The following is a 14177-nucleotide window of genomic DNA, read 5'->3' as shown; positions in this document are numbered from 1 at the left end:
CACAGAGAGGCTGGGCTCTGTGGTTGAACTCTTTGCCTCTCCTCCCCTTCAAAATACCCACATACATGCCAAGAATGAAGTCCATCCGTTGTACCACCCTCCCCCAACTCCCTCTCCTCCTTATGTAACACAGTAATCAGGTTTGGAGTTTGGATTCTCTTCCATGCAGACGCTGGGCTTCACTGGTCCAGAGCAGGCGCAAAGTTCATTTCTCTGTTGTTTCAGGGATTTAAGGTAAGTTATAACACTTCTTATTTTCTTACAATACAACAACAACTCAGTTAAATGCTGCCACAGCATTACTGAAAAGAGGAGACACTAACTTGTGCAGGACAGAAAGTATGCAACTGGTGTTTTAACTTTCTCATGCAGAAAGGTAACGGGACACTTGAAGGTATGTTGTGAATGGAGACTCTGCTGAATGCAGATGGTGAGATTATACAGACCGTAACAGCAGGTATTAGTTAGCCCACCATGCATTCATCTGGACTTTGATCCGTCAAAGCAACATGTCAGGCTTTCCTTGCAGGGCAGGCTCTATGTAGTCGTTTCCCTCTAGTTTCAGCTGTAAATCCCAGCAAGAATCCTGTAATCCTGTAAATCCTGTACTTTCTTACGCAGACTCAGGGTGGATGGAGTAGATCACAACATCATGTTTTCATTTTACCAGGCTGTGTTGGAGAGCATCCCGAGGTATTGGATGTCGGCGTGGTACGGCAACCTCTCTGAGCAGTTGGTTCAGACTACCATGAAGGTTATGGGGGAGGACTGACAACCTCTCCTTCCAGTCAATATATGAGCAGACTGTTCTTTGGCGAGCACAGAGAGTATTGTAGGACCCGTCTCACATCCTCCACTCTGAGTATGAGCTCTTAACCATCTGGCAGACGATACAGAGTCCCTCGATGCAAACTGAACCGTTTTAAGAACCCGTTTGTGCACCTCCATCAAAATCTTAAATTTTAAATAATGTTTCTTGAGGCTGAGGGTTGTGCAATAGAGTCATGGTGTTCTTATTCTTATTTTTATCTTTTGTTTATTCTGTTTTTGGATAGTTCTTGTGCAATATGAGTAATGTGCAATATATGTTGTTTGAGGTTTACATTGTTTGTGTTTCTCTGTTTACGTGTGGATCGTTGTTTGTTTCTATTTATTGATGCTGCTGTGGAGACAGCTGGAGCACAGAGTCCAAAACAAATATCCCCAAGGGGACAATAAAGTGTATCGTATCGTATCGTATCGTATCGTATCGTATCGTATCGTATCGTATCGTATCGTATCGTATCGTATCGTATCGTATCGTATTGTATCGTATCGTATCGTATCGTATCGCAACTTGAACGGAAACGGACAAAATGTTGTGGCTGAGATGACAAAGAGTCGCAGAACAGAAGTTAATGCATAGCATCGCGCCGAAAATGGGGTGAAACTTTATAGCATATTCACCCGGGTGTCATCTTTTCCATCACTGCCGGAGCTGGAGCCGATAAGTAACCTGTGACTACTGCTTGTTATTTGTTCCGAGAATGAATGATGATAGTAACCTTTCCCACTGAAGACAAAAGCCAAATGTTGGTGTGTTTTTTTGTCCAGTGGGGAAGGGTCTTTAGTATGTCAGTGGGAAGGAATTCAATAAAGATAATAAACACATCAAGCGTGTCTCTGGCCCTGTTCAGACCCACGGATCCCAGCGGGACGTCAGTTGAGTAGGCGGTCCTTAATGTGGCCAAAGACACATTCACTACACTCTGCTAAAAGAATGAGATCATATGTGATCCAGACCACCTCTGAATGTGGTTTGAAAGATCGGATCTCAATGCATCTTCAATGCTTCTTGAGTGCGTTCAAACCTGTACTTAGAGCTGTCCACTTGTGATCCGATCACCCTCATCATAAATTTGTGGTTACTCACATTAAACTTGTATATTTGTTCCTTCCCTCAGGGCTAATCCATGGGGAGCATCCCAGGTGTTTCCCTTCTGCTTCTGGTGGTGAGTGTGTCCTTCCTGTCGAGCCCCAGTGTAGAGGGCGGAAAGATCCTGGTGTTCCCGGTGGATGGCAGCCACTGGGTCAACATGAACCTGCTGATCCAGAGCCTCCACGCCAGGGGCCACGAGGTCACCGTGGTCCGCACCGCCACGAGCTGGTACGTCAAAGAAAACGCCCCGCATTACCACTCCATCACCGTCACCTTACCGGGAGCCATCAGCATAGAGGAGCAGGACTTCTTCGTAACCTTCCTGGTCAAGATGCTGGCGATCCACAAAGAAGGGGGGTCGGTTATCGGCTTCTTGAAGTTCTACTGGGAAATGCTCTTCACGCTGTCGGACATCCACCGACAGGCCAGCATGTTAGGGGTGGAAATATTTGAGAACAAGACTCTGATGCAGAGTCTTCGTGACACCCAGTTTGACGTGGTTCTTATGGACCCGGGGTTGCCCGTTGGAGTTCTGGTGGCTCATGAACTTAAGCTGCCAACTGTTTTTAACGTGAGGTGGATCACCAGTGGAGAGGGCCATTTCGTGGTGGCTCCATCGCCAACATCCTACGTTCCAACTTCAGGATACGCCGCGTCGGATAAGATGACATTTGAGCAGCGTGTCAAAAACGCATTGTTCTATTTCCTCAACATATGCATTGACAAGATTATAGTATGCCCTCACTATGATAGACTGGTAGACAGGTACTTTGGTTCAGATGTGAACTTCTATCACCTTCTACAAGGAGCAGACATCTGGCTCATGAGGGTGGACTTCGTCTTTGAATTCCCCAGACCCACCATGCCGAACATCGTCTACATTGGCGGTTTTCAGTGCAAGCCTTCAGAGCCTTTATCGTCAGAGCTGGAGGAGTTCGTTCAAAGTTCAGGAGAGCACGGAGTCGTCCTGATGTCTCTCGGCACGCTTGTCAAAGGCCTTCCTGTAGAAATGACCTCCGAAATCGCTGCTGCCTTTGCCCAAATTCCTCAGAAGGTCATATGGAGGCATGTTGGTGAGCCCCCCAACAATTTGGGCAACAACACCCTACTGGTGAAATGGATGCCCCAGAACGACCTCTTGGGTCACCCAAAGATTAAAGCCTTTGTGGCTCACGGTGGCACCAACGGGATCTACGAGTCCATCTACCACGGAGTGCCGATAGTAGGCATCCCTCTTCTGTTTGACCAGTTTGAGAACGTTTTGAGAGTGGAAGCGCGAGGAGCCGCTAAGGTGGTGGATACGAGCAAACTCACTCGTCAGAACTTTCTGGAAGCGTTACAAGAAGTTCTCCACGATCCGTCCTACAGGAACAACATGAAGCGTCTCTCTGCTCTCCATCGGGATAAACCGATGCATCCTCTGGAGACGGCCGTTTACTGGATCGAGTTTGTCATGAGGCACAAAGGAGCTTCACATTTACGCACTGAGTCTTATAAGATGCCCTGGTACGCCTACTATTCTGTGGATGTTTTATGCTTTTTGATCGCAGTCTTGTTGATGCTGACGGCAATTTTTGTGGGATCAATACGATTCCTTTGCATTCGACTGTGCGGGAGGAGAAAGACCAAACAGGAGTAGTTACTGACTCCACACGTCAGATTAGTGTACAATTGTGTACAGATATTCGTGGCTGCAAGACTGTGAATCCTAATGACTTTGGTGATCCACTGACTTTTCATTTAGCACTACCATAAGGTTGACATTTGTGGTTTTAAGAGAAATGTCTTGACAACTATTGGATGGATTGCCATGAAATTAATGTTTCTCTCAGGATGAATCAAAATAACTCTGGTGATGTCTTAACGTTTCATGTAGCTTAATTAGCCCTATACTTTGGTTTATGACCAAATACCTGCAAAACTAATGACATTCCCATCATCCTACATGGTGAACATGGTAAACATTATACCTGCTCAGGGTTCAATGTTAATATTTTTACTTCTGTGTGGGTCAGAAATCTACTTGCCTGAAGTAAATTTGTATTTGTCCCTATATAAATTGTTTTATTTATTAGCCATCATCAAATAACAACAAAAAAAACTATCATGTTTAATCTTTAGTTACCTTTATTAAATTAATTTACTTGCAGTATCAACATTTATAGTTCACATAATATTCTCTCAGTCTGATTTATATGGAGGACGGAACCTGCCAAAATAATAATAATATGAATAAATAAATAAATGCTTAAACACATAAATTAAGACAGAAATTTAAAAATAAATGAATGCAAAAATAAATATATGAATAAAAATAAATGCAAAAGAGTAAGATAAAGAAGGAAATTAATACAAAGGTATATAAATATAAAAGCAAATTTAAACAGAAATATCAATTTATACCACATTTTATCAATTGATTAATGACTACATTTATTTTTAATATTATTTTTGCTACTTTTAATGACATATTTATTTATTTTTTAATTTGGCAGGTTCCGGCCCCCATAGACTTAGGCCTGTATCACACAGAGCACATTTTGCAGGTAGCACATAAGAGTGATTTTCTTTCCTAAACATGTTGTTTAAAAAATAAGTTGATTATGCAAAGTAAAGAAGGCACATTAAAAGTTAATGGTTGAGTTTACTGCACATCATTAATGAATAAATTATCTTAATCACGTTAAAGATTTAAAATTGCATCCTTACACACAGAATAAAAATGTAATTAAGCTCAAGATACGTGTAAATGTTTTGGAGCTTCTAACCATCAAAATCGAAAAAATTTTGGATGCAAAAACATAAAAACATCTGCACACTTTTCACTTTCGCCTACATCAAATGAAGAATAGTAGATGTTGATTTCTTTTCAGCAGACAACTGTGTGCCTGTACTTACTTCCAACAGCAAAATATCTGTTTTTAGTTGCACTATTAGTAGTTTTAAAAGTATTTGAATTGTTTTAAGTCGTGGTGTGTCGATCTGAAATTTAACAAGAACAAAAACGCACTTATTTCATGTTTGTTTGCTTTTATAAGAATCAACATTTCAAAATGAATGCTGCAACTTTATGTTGTGTATCATCACTTGAAGTAAGAAGATGCAGTCTGTTATTGAAATTTATACTTGAAAATAAAAAAAGTAAGAAAAGACTTGTCAGATATTGTCTTTATTTCCTGCATTAGAGCAAAGACAAACTGGACTCTGAAGACTATTCTTTTATTTTGAAAGAAAACATATACACAATCACCAAAACTTCAAATTACTGCTACAGTATATTTACAACATGAAATTAGAAATAAAAATGTTGTGGGTTGATTTAAACATCCTTCTCACAGATCCATCTATAAGGTGTCTTACAGGAACCGTCCATCCAGGACTTGAGAGCGTTTTCGCTGGTGTCAATGTGTCCACAGTCCTCTCCCAGAGGGTCGTCCAGCTTCCAGTCATCAGGCTCCGTCCCCAGTCCTGGTCTGCTCAGCCAGTACCTGCAGGAGCAGGTACATAATCATTAAATCTAACATTTACATAATCCTCACATTGTCTTATTCCATAGTGTCACTAAAGCAAGACATCACTCATGCAGTGACACAGAATACTCATCTTTGTATTAATTCTGTTGAATTTTCCTTTTTATTTATTTATCTATTTAGTATTATTTTTTACTTTTATTGATTTAATTTTGCATTTATTCTTTATATATTTATTCATTTATTATATTATATGCATTTATTTATTTTTGTATTTTTTATGTTTTTTCTTATTTATTTATTCATTTTTATTTATGCAAAATTCTTTGCTTTTGCAATTTACTTAATGCATGGAAAATACTACTAATGTTTTATAGGCCCTATAGACAGTGAACTTGGAAAGATATAAGTGTTATCCCAGCGTCTCTGTGCTTTGACTTACTGTTGACCTGAAGCTGCCGGGCTGCCGTCCACCCAGCTCCATTCTCCCTCCTCCTCTGCGTCCGTCAGACCGATCCACAGCCGGCTGCTGCTCGGCTCCAGAGCCTGGCTGCTTTCAAAAACAAAGCTCTACAAACAGAAAACGATTATTCAAATCATACAACGTCTGGAGACTGATTTTTGAATGGTTGCATGTTCCCTTCTTGTTGTCCTCTTATTACCTGTTCTGGTTCACTGTTGATGATGAGCAGGTCGCCCCCTTGTGTCTGGCACCAGGCTCTGCTGGAGCTCCAGTTGAGCAGGCGAGACGAGAAGTAGTAACACTTGGTCTCAAACTGTCTCCAGCTGTCCTGACACTTTTTGCAAATTCGTTCTGTGGAAAAAGAAAGTAACAATTTATCTGTATAGTTAACTGTCTCAGCCGAATTTGAACCTCTTCACACCAGTTTTCCTCTTTTATTTCCCTTTAAGTTGCTTTAAGGTTCTAATATGCCCAAAATCTATTAAAACACATTAATTAATTTATTTATTTATTTATGTATTTATTTATGTATTTATTTATTTATTTATTTATTTATTTATTTATTCATTTCTTTATACATTTCTTTACATATTTATTTATTTATTCTTTTCTTTATTTCTTTATTTATTTATTTATTCATTTTCCCCTTTTGTTTCCCCTTTAAGTAGCTTTAAGGTTCTAATATGTCCAAAATCAATTAAAACACATCAACGAGCGTCACTGTGTCACTGGGTGACATGTTCCTTCATCACCATGAACACACACTGTAGTTTATTCTGACTCAATCCCACACACACCGTCCTGCTGCCACTAATACTCACTGGAGCACCACATGTGGAATAATCCGCCACTGAAAATAGTCCCCACCAAATGCAATATTTCCTACTTCTCCCCTGACCGCCATCCCAAACGGGCTCTGTCGCTCTTTATACTACGTCTCCTGACTTCCTGCTTTGCTCCCGTCATAATTAGTACCTCCACAAGAGGTTGACTTCTTGTATTCCAGCCCGTTCTCATTCCCAGGGCGTCAAATATGAATGTCATTTATATTTATTTTAGACAGAAAGAGGTTAAGAAGTGTAAGCTCATTTGTAAATAATAATAATAATCCACCATTAAAACCCCGTACTGTATTCTCTGCAAGTCACTGCATGTTTTACAACACTGTCCTGTAAAAATTTCAGAATAAAGGCCTCGTGTTAACAAATGACGTAATTCTGTCCACAGAAATAACACTAAAGGGCTTTTATGTGGAAACATAAGCAGGAAGTGGTGATTTATAAAAATAAATCGGAACTTTTTTTCATGTCTGTGACCATATTTTACAGTCGTAATGTTGCTGGTATGACGTTAATATACAATCATTTTCACCTGGCCGTTAAGCAAGTGTTTTTGTTTACTTCACAACATTAAGCAACGTGTTTACTGCGAACGAAAAGTAACGCCGAGGGGTCTGACAAAGTGTCAGTATGTGACGAGTTGTGTATTCGTAATGGCGATGAACCATGTGAATAGATGATAAAGGCTGGGCTGCCTAGTAGGTGTAGCAGGTCTCTTCTAACCCATATCTATGAGACTGATACGGCCCGTTCAAGCAGCTGATAACATTTGAAGCGAGTGAATTTAATCAAAGCTATTATTAACATGGGGAAACAAACAATACCTGTAGTGTTGGGATTGACCACGGGGCAGTAGAGGTCCAGGGAGCGGTAGACCTCCTTTAATGAACGCATCTCGTCCGTCTCGTCTGTCTTGCTCGTCTCTCGCTCTGCTGCTTCTTGCCTCTCTTTCAGGTTCTGGTTTTGTTCTTGCAGATCTGTTAATCTCTTCTCACGGTCGTCGTTCAACAAAGCTCCGATCTTCCCGCTCAGATTTTTAACTTCTCCTTGAAACTTGTCGTTGATTTCCAGAAGTTGTTGATTCTTTTCCTTCACTTGGTCCAGCTCGTCCCTCAGGAGGCCGCTCATCTGGGCGAGTCGCCGTCCCTCCTCCTCTCGCTGAGTGTTGGACTCGACCAGCAGTTTGATAGTTTGAGACATGTTCAGCTTCTTCCTCTCCTGCTCAGACGTGAGCTGAACCAGACGCTCGTGTTCTTGTGTGAGTTGTAAGTTTGTAGAAGTCAGATTCACAATCTGCTCCATCAGCTCGGTGCTTTCTAAACTCAGAGCGAGATTAACAGACATCAGATTATCTGACGTCCTGTTGAGGAGTTTGGTCTGCTCGAGCAGCCAGGCGCTGCGCTCCTTCAGGAGCTCGTTGTCTCCTCTCAGCTGGTTGTTTGCTGCAGTGAGAGTGAGGTAGCTGTCGCTGATGTTCTGGTAGTCAAACAGGAGGCTTTTCCGTCCCGGCCTGCCGTCTGACTCGTTATCTGAAAGTTAAAGACAAGGAATCATTACAACACAGAACGTTTCTAAATGTTTCTCCAGCACAGAAAACTTTGAATTAGGGCTGTCAAAGTTAACGCGATAATAACCCGTCCACGCAAATTAATTTTAACGCCATTCAGAAAAGCATTAATGCAACTTGCGATCTTTATGTTGTAGAAGCTCAGTTTTAAAGCTATAATTTGAACCTTGTATCACCCAGTTTTCACCTTTCATTTCCCCTTTAAGTTGCTTTACGGTTCTAATATGTCCAAAATCAATTAAAACACATCAATGAGCCTCCTAGACTGACGAATCCATTTACATAGACATATCTGGAGGTCAGAGGTCAGGGGACCCCTTTGAAAATGGCCATGCCAGTTTTTCCTCGCCAAAATGTAGCATTAAGTTTGGAGCGTTATTTAACCTCCTTCATGACATGCTAGTATGACATGGTTGGTACCGATGGACTCATCAGGTTTACTAGTTTCATATGAAAACAGTATCTTCACTCTCGCTTTAAAACTGAGCTGATACAACCTCTGAAATATCGATTGCGTTAATGCGTTAAAGAAATTAGTGGCGTTAAAATGAATTTGTGTTAACTTTGACAGCCCTAATTATAACCTTTTAGGTCGCCTGAAAATCTCTTATTCAGCGTTGTACTTAGCTCCATCCTCTCATGTCACTTCTGGTTGCAAAAAGACAAGATGGCGACGGCTAAAATGATGAACTCAAGGTTTCAAAACCGGAGTCCACAAACCAATGAGTGACGTCACGGTGACATCGTCTATTTCTTATATACAGTCTGTGGTTGGTAGGTGTGTTGCTGTATCTGCTTCCAGTCTTTATGCTAAGCTAGGCTAACCGCATCCTGACTCCGGCTGAGACAGACGTGAGAGTGATGTCAAACTTCTCCAAAAGAACTAAGAGTATTTCCCAAAATGTTGAACTATTTCAGCGCGTTTCCTTCAGCTTATTTAGACCGAAACTCTCTCATTTTGGCTCATCAACACTTTGAGCCTCCCGTCAACAACTTGTAACTTACACAAGACAGAAAGAGCGACACAGGCGACGAGCAGCAGCAAGCAGAGAGCTGAGAGAGCGACCACTAGACGGACGTGGTGACACGTCACTTTTCTTCTGGTACCGAGGCAACCTGAAGCTACAAAAACACAACAAACATTCATTATCATTATTATTATAGATTTTAGATTATTAAAACTGTGTTTTTATTCACAGATTCATATATAAACATGTATATCTGCTGTGTTGTAAACCATTTATTAAATGTTAATTAGTGCTTGTGTGCTCAGTAAAGTACTAAATAAATACTTACGTGTTTCCTGTTCCTGTTTGGCTGAAGTCACTGAGATTGAGCCGCAGGTTGGGAGCCACTGATGACCGACCATTTTACCTGCAGAGTCAGAGGCTTTATAACAAAGTACCTGCAGAGTTAATAACAGGATGCATTGTGTTAAAGTTTGGATCTCAGGTGTGGAGGTTTTTTGACTCATTAGGAAACATAAATGCTCCACAGTGTAACATAAATCAGCCCACACGTCCTCAGACAGACAGATTGTGTTTTCTGTGTCTAGACATCAAACAAACACAGAAACACCAACTTGTAAAGGCGTCTTAACGCTGCAGACAAAGTGTTTCTGTGGTTTTCCTGTTATGTATCATCAAAGAGTATCACAGTATCTCTTCACAGTGTGATTTATCATTATACTGTTTAGGTACAAACACACCATTCAGACCTAGTTTGAGGGGAAATGTTCAGATTTGTATTTACACAGTGGAAGAAAGTACATTTACGCAATTTTACACTTGTTTATACTCCACTTACAATATAAAATATTGGGCTTTTTACTCCACTAAATGCATCTAAATTCGTCAAAATATGTTCCTTCTTCATCAGCTACAACATCAAAATGCAGCTAACATGTTTATGTTGTAATAATATAAATATATATCCTAACAATATAACTACAGTAGGGATGGAATGTAACTAAAGAGCTGTACTTAAGTACTTGAGTATTTCCATTTTATGCCATTATATTATGGAGGATGCAACGTGCCAAAATAAAAAATAAAAAATAAATAAATATGTAATTTAATGTAGCAAATGTAATTTCTTAAATATATTTATTATTAATTTTTTTATTAATTTATTTTTGCATTTATTATTTTTATTTATTTCATATTCATTTTTAAATGTATGCATTTATTTCTGTATTTTTGTATTTATTTAATTATGCACAATTTTCCCTTTGTATTTCACTCCTTATTTATTTCCCCAAACTTATTTATTGCTGTATTCTTAAAAGGGAACATTAAACAATTAATGGCTACATTTAATTTTAATATTATTTTTACTTCATCAAATGATTTATTTATTTATTTATCTATCTATTTTGGCAGGTTCCGTCCTCCATACTTTATATACACCACATTTCAGAGGGGAATATTGTACTTTTTACTCCACTACATTAATCTAACAGCTATACTAGCTACTTTAAATATCTTACATAAATACACATAGCTATCCATCCTTTTTCCATCTTATAAAATATGATGCATTGTTTTAGATTTAAGTACTTTTACTTTTGATACTTTAAGTGCATTTTGCTGAAAATAAACTTCTATTTCAGTAAAGTCATGAAAACAGGATTTTTTTCTTGTAATGGAGTATTTTTTTACAGTGTAATCTCAATACTTATCACTGAATACAACAATCTGACACTCTTATACTTTTGCTATAATTTTGCATGCAGTATTTATGTTTACTTCGTCATATTGCTGCTATACTTTAGAAAAAGATCCAAATAGTTCCTCAAACTGCTGCTGATGTGATGACTTACCTCAGTGAGTTAGTGTCCCAGTCTGTTGTCTGTATAACACTATGTCCTGTCCTGGTTGTTGTCTCACTAACAGTGAACCAACAGCTCCTTTATAACCCTCTGACCTCCTGCTGCTTCACCTCCAATAGGTGGAGAGACTCTAATAATGGTCGTCTGTGTTTGATGTGACCTTATCTCTCACTTAACAATAGTCACTGAGGCTGCAGCTGCATGGCACTGTTTGGCTTTTAAACTACAAACTGCTTCTTACTTATAAAATTAATGATTTCTTTGTGGTGTTCTTGACAGAATCCAGCCTTTAAATTAAAAGAAATATAGTCTATAATCAGGAATAATTTTCTTTTACTTAATTTGAACCAGTAGGTGGCAATGTTTTCTTTCACACAACTTAATGGTCAAAAGTATGTTGACACTCTTCACTCCACATACTTTTGTTCCAATGAAGTGAACTCTTAATGTTACAATACAATGATATTTAAAGGACCAGTGGTTCCCAACCTGTGGGTCGGGACCCCCACAGGTGGTCATCAGATAATTTACAGGATACAAATGCAGAAAAAAAACTAAATCATGGTGATCTTCTAATCGTTGCTCTTTTTTGTCACATGAATTAATGGATTAATTTTACCTTTTCAGGTCTCCAAAACATATTTGATATATATATATAGATATATATATCTATATATATATATCTATATATATATTTATTTTTGAATTATTTTTGCATTTATTTTATATTCATTTTTAAATGTAAAAATGTATTTATATATATATAATATATATACATATATATATATTATATATATATGTGTATATATATATATATATCAAATGAATTTTTGGATTTGAATGTCTGTGGAGGCTGTTAAAGCAGCAGATTAATAAATATGGTTTTCGAATAAAATGACGGATGAAACGCTCAAGTATCCACAAACTTTTCTCCATATGCATATCTGAATCCCCTACAGCGCTGTGATTGTATTTTAATGTAATGTATGTATTGTATTGTTATATAAAAAAACATGCATATAGTCAAAACACATCCAAATGTGTAAATTATAATTACATTATGTAAATGTGCTTTAATAGGTCCTGTCTGGATGTGAAATGTGGTGTTATAATAAAACCTTTTTAAGAGCAGATTATGCACATGCAAACCAAAGACAAACTTCTGCCTTTTGTATGCAAAAAGTAGACAAAGTAATTTATTCCTAAAATTTCAAATGTTTATTCCATCTAATGGTCTCATGATTTTATGATACAGTAAAATGCCAAACATGCAGCAGCACCAGCAGGACGTCTAGTATCAACAGAGGCTGCGAGATAAGAGAGACAATGCTCTTTCTCTGCTGGGAGAATCATCACTGACGAGCGGCTGCAGAGATCTGATCTAAACAAACAAGCTGCCGCTGATATGAGTGAGAAAGGAAATGCAGACCATCATTGTTTTAACAGCCTCTGTCTCCTGTCTGTGTAACAACACATAGCTTTAAACTAAGTGTATTAGTTCACGGCTACTTTGGCCCCTTTACTTTGCACTGAGCCACATTATAGCAACAAACTGTATCAAATATAGTGTATTTAATACTCTTATCAACATTAGAGTGGGCAAATATGCTGCTTTATGCAAATGTATGTATATATTTATTATTGGAAATCAATTAACAACACAAAACAATGACAGATATTGTCCAGAAACCCTCACAGGTACTGCATTTAGAATAAAACAATATGCTCAAATCATAACATGGCAAACTGCAGCCCAACAGGCAACAACAGCTGTCAGTGTGTCAGTGTGCTGACTTGACTATGACTTGCCCCAAACTGCATGTGATTATCATAAAGTGGGCATGTCTGTAAAGGGGAGACTCGTGGGTACCCATAGAACCCATTTACATTCACTGATCTGGAGGACAGAGGTCAAGGGACCCCTTTGAACATGGACATGACAGTTTTTCCTCAACAAAATTTAACTCAAGTTTGGAGCGTTATTTAACCTCCTTAATGACAAGCTAGTATGACATGGTTGGTACCGATGGATTCATTAGGTTCTCTAGTTTCATATGATGCCAGTATCTTCACTCTAGATTTAAAACTGAGCCCAATACAACCTCCGAAATATTGATTGTAGCTGTGTATCACTATAAAGTTTCACACACAGGGTTAAAAACAATCCTGCACGTTGATGAGAAACTGTGATCGTGTGTGGGTGTGTGTGTGTGTGTGTGTGTGTGTGTGTGAGTGTGTGTGTGTGCATACAGAGGCCAAGCAGCGATGGTGTTAGAGAGACTCTGTGCTAATGATTCCTCCTTCTTCTTATCTTCAGCGTCTTTTACAACCATCGACATCACAGAGCCGTTATCACAGCAGATCAGCCTGCTACTTCTATACTTGTGAGGACTCTGCTGTGTTATCTCACCTCTGATCTGAAACCACACTTTAACCAAACAGCCGCCTCGAAGCAGGAAAAAAGTGTCCTCACTCTCAGTCTGAAACTCAAGCTGGTCCTCACAAAGATAGCACATATAAACACACACACGTGCGCTACCAGGAACCACAGCAGATTTAAGGGAACGTTTCTTTTCTTAGAAATTTCACACATTGACACTTTTTTGGTTTGTGTGTAAACTTTTAACTCGCAGTGTGTCCTTGCAGCTTTGCATGCATTTGGTTAAGTTTTAGTTTATTTATTTTGCAAAAAGAATAAAACACGCAAAAATATAATGCATTATAGGAGTAAATCGCATTGTGTTGCTTAAAAAAAACAAGATTATTATTAAGATAAAATGTGACATAAATTGACATGTCTGTTTTAATTTGCGTCTTTATTTATTTATCTTTGTATTAATTTATTATTCTGTTTAATTTTCCATTCTATTTATTTATATATATTTTTTTAAATTTTAAATTTATTTATTTAGTTTTTAATTTATTTATTTGTTTGTTTATTTATTTATTTATTTAATATTTATTTTTAAATGTACTTCTTTATTTATGCACAATTTTCCCTTTGCATTTCACCCCTTATTTATTTCCCCAAACTTATTTATTTATTCTTTTCTTTAGACATTTCTCTATGCATTTCTGCCTCATTATGTA

At 38.3% G+C, this 14177-nt stretch overlaps 1 long non-coding RNA gene and 1 pseudogene across 1 annotated transcript; one reads left to right on the top strand and one right to left on the bottom strand.

The window, feature by feature from the left end:
- The first annotated feature begins 77 nt into the window (after window positions 1–77).
- Window positions 78–4203, top strand: LOC141757984 (UDP-glucuronosyltransferase 2A3 pseudogene; annotated as a pseudogene).
- Window positions 4204–5071: 868 nt separating this feature from the next.
- Window positions 5072–5966, bottom strand: LOC141757983 (uncharacterized). Its single transcript, XR_012591802.1, has 2 exons — window positions 5831–5966; window positions 5072–5406 (listed from the first exon to the last, which is right to left on the bottom strand). It is a non-coding gene; the product is annotated as an uncharacterized LOC141757983 (long non-coding RNA).
- Window positions 5967–14177: the final 8211 nt, after the last annotated feature.

The sequence above is a fragment of the Sebastes fasciatus genome, chromosome 20, assembly GCF_043250625.1.
Source record: "Sebastes fasciatus isolate fSebFas1 chromosome 20, fSebFas1.pri, whole genome shotgun sequence".
Taxonomy (NCBI): domain Eukaryota; kingdom Metazoa; phylum Chordata; class Actinopteri; order Perciformes; family Sebastidae; genus Sebastes; species Sebastes fasciatus.
This window is presented reverse-complemented; position numbering and strand designations above follow the sequence as displayed.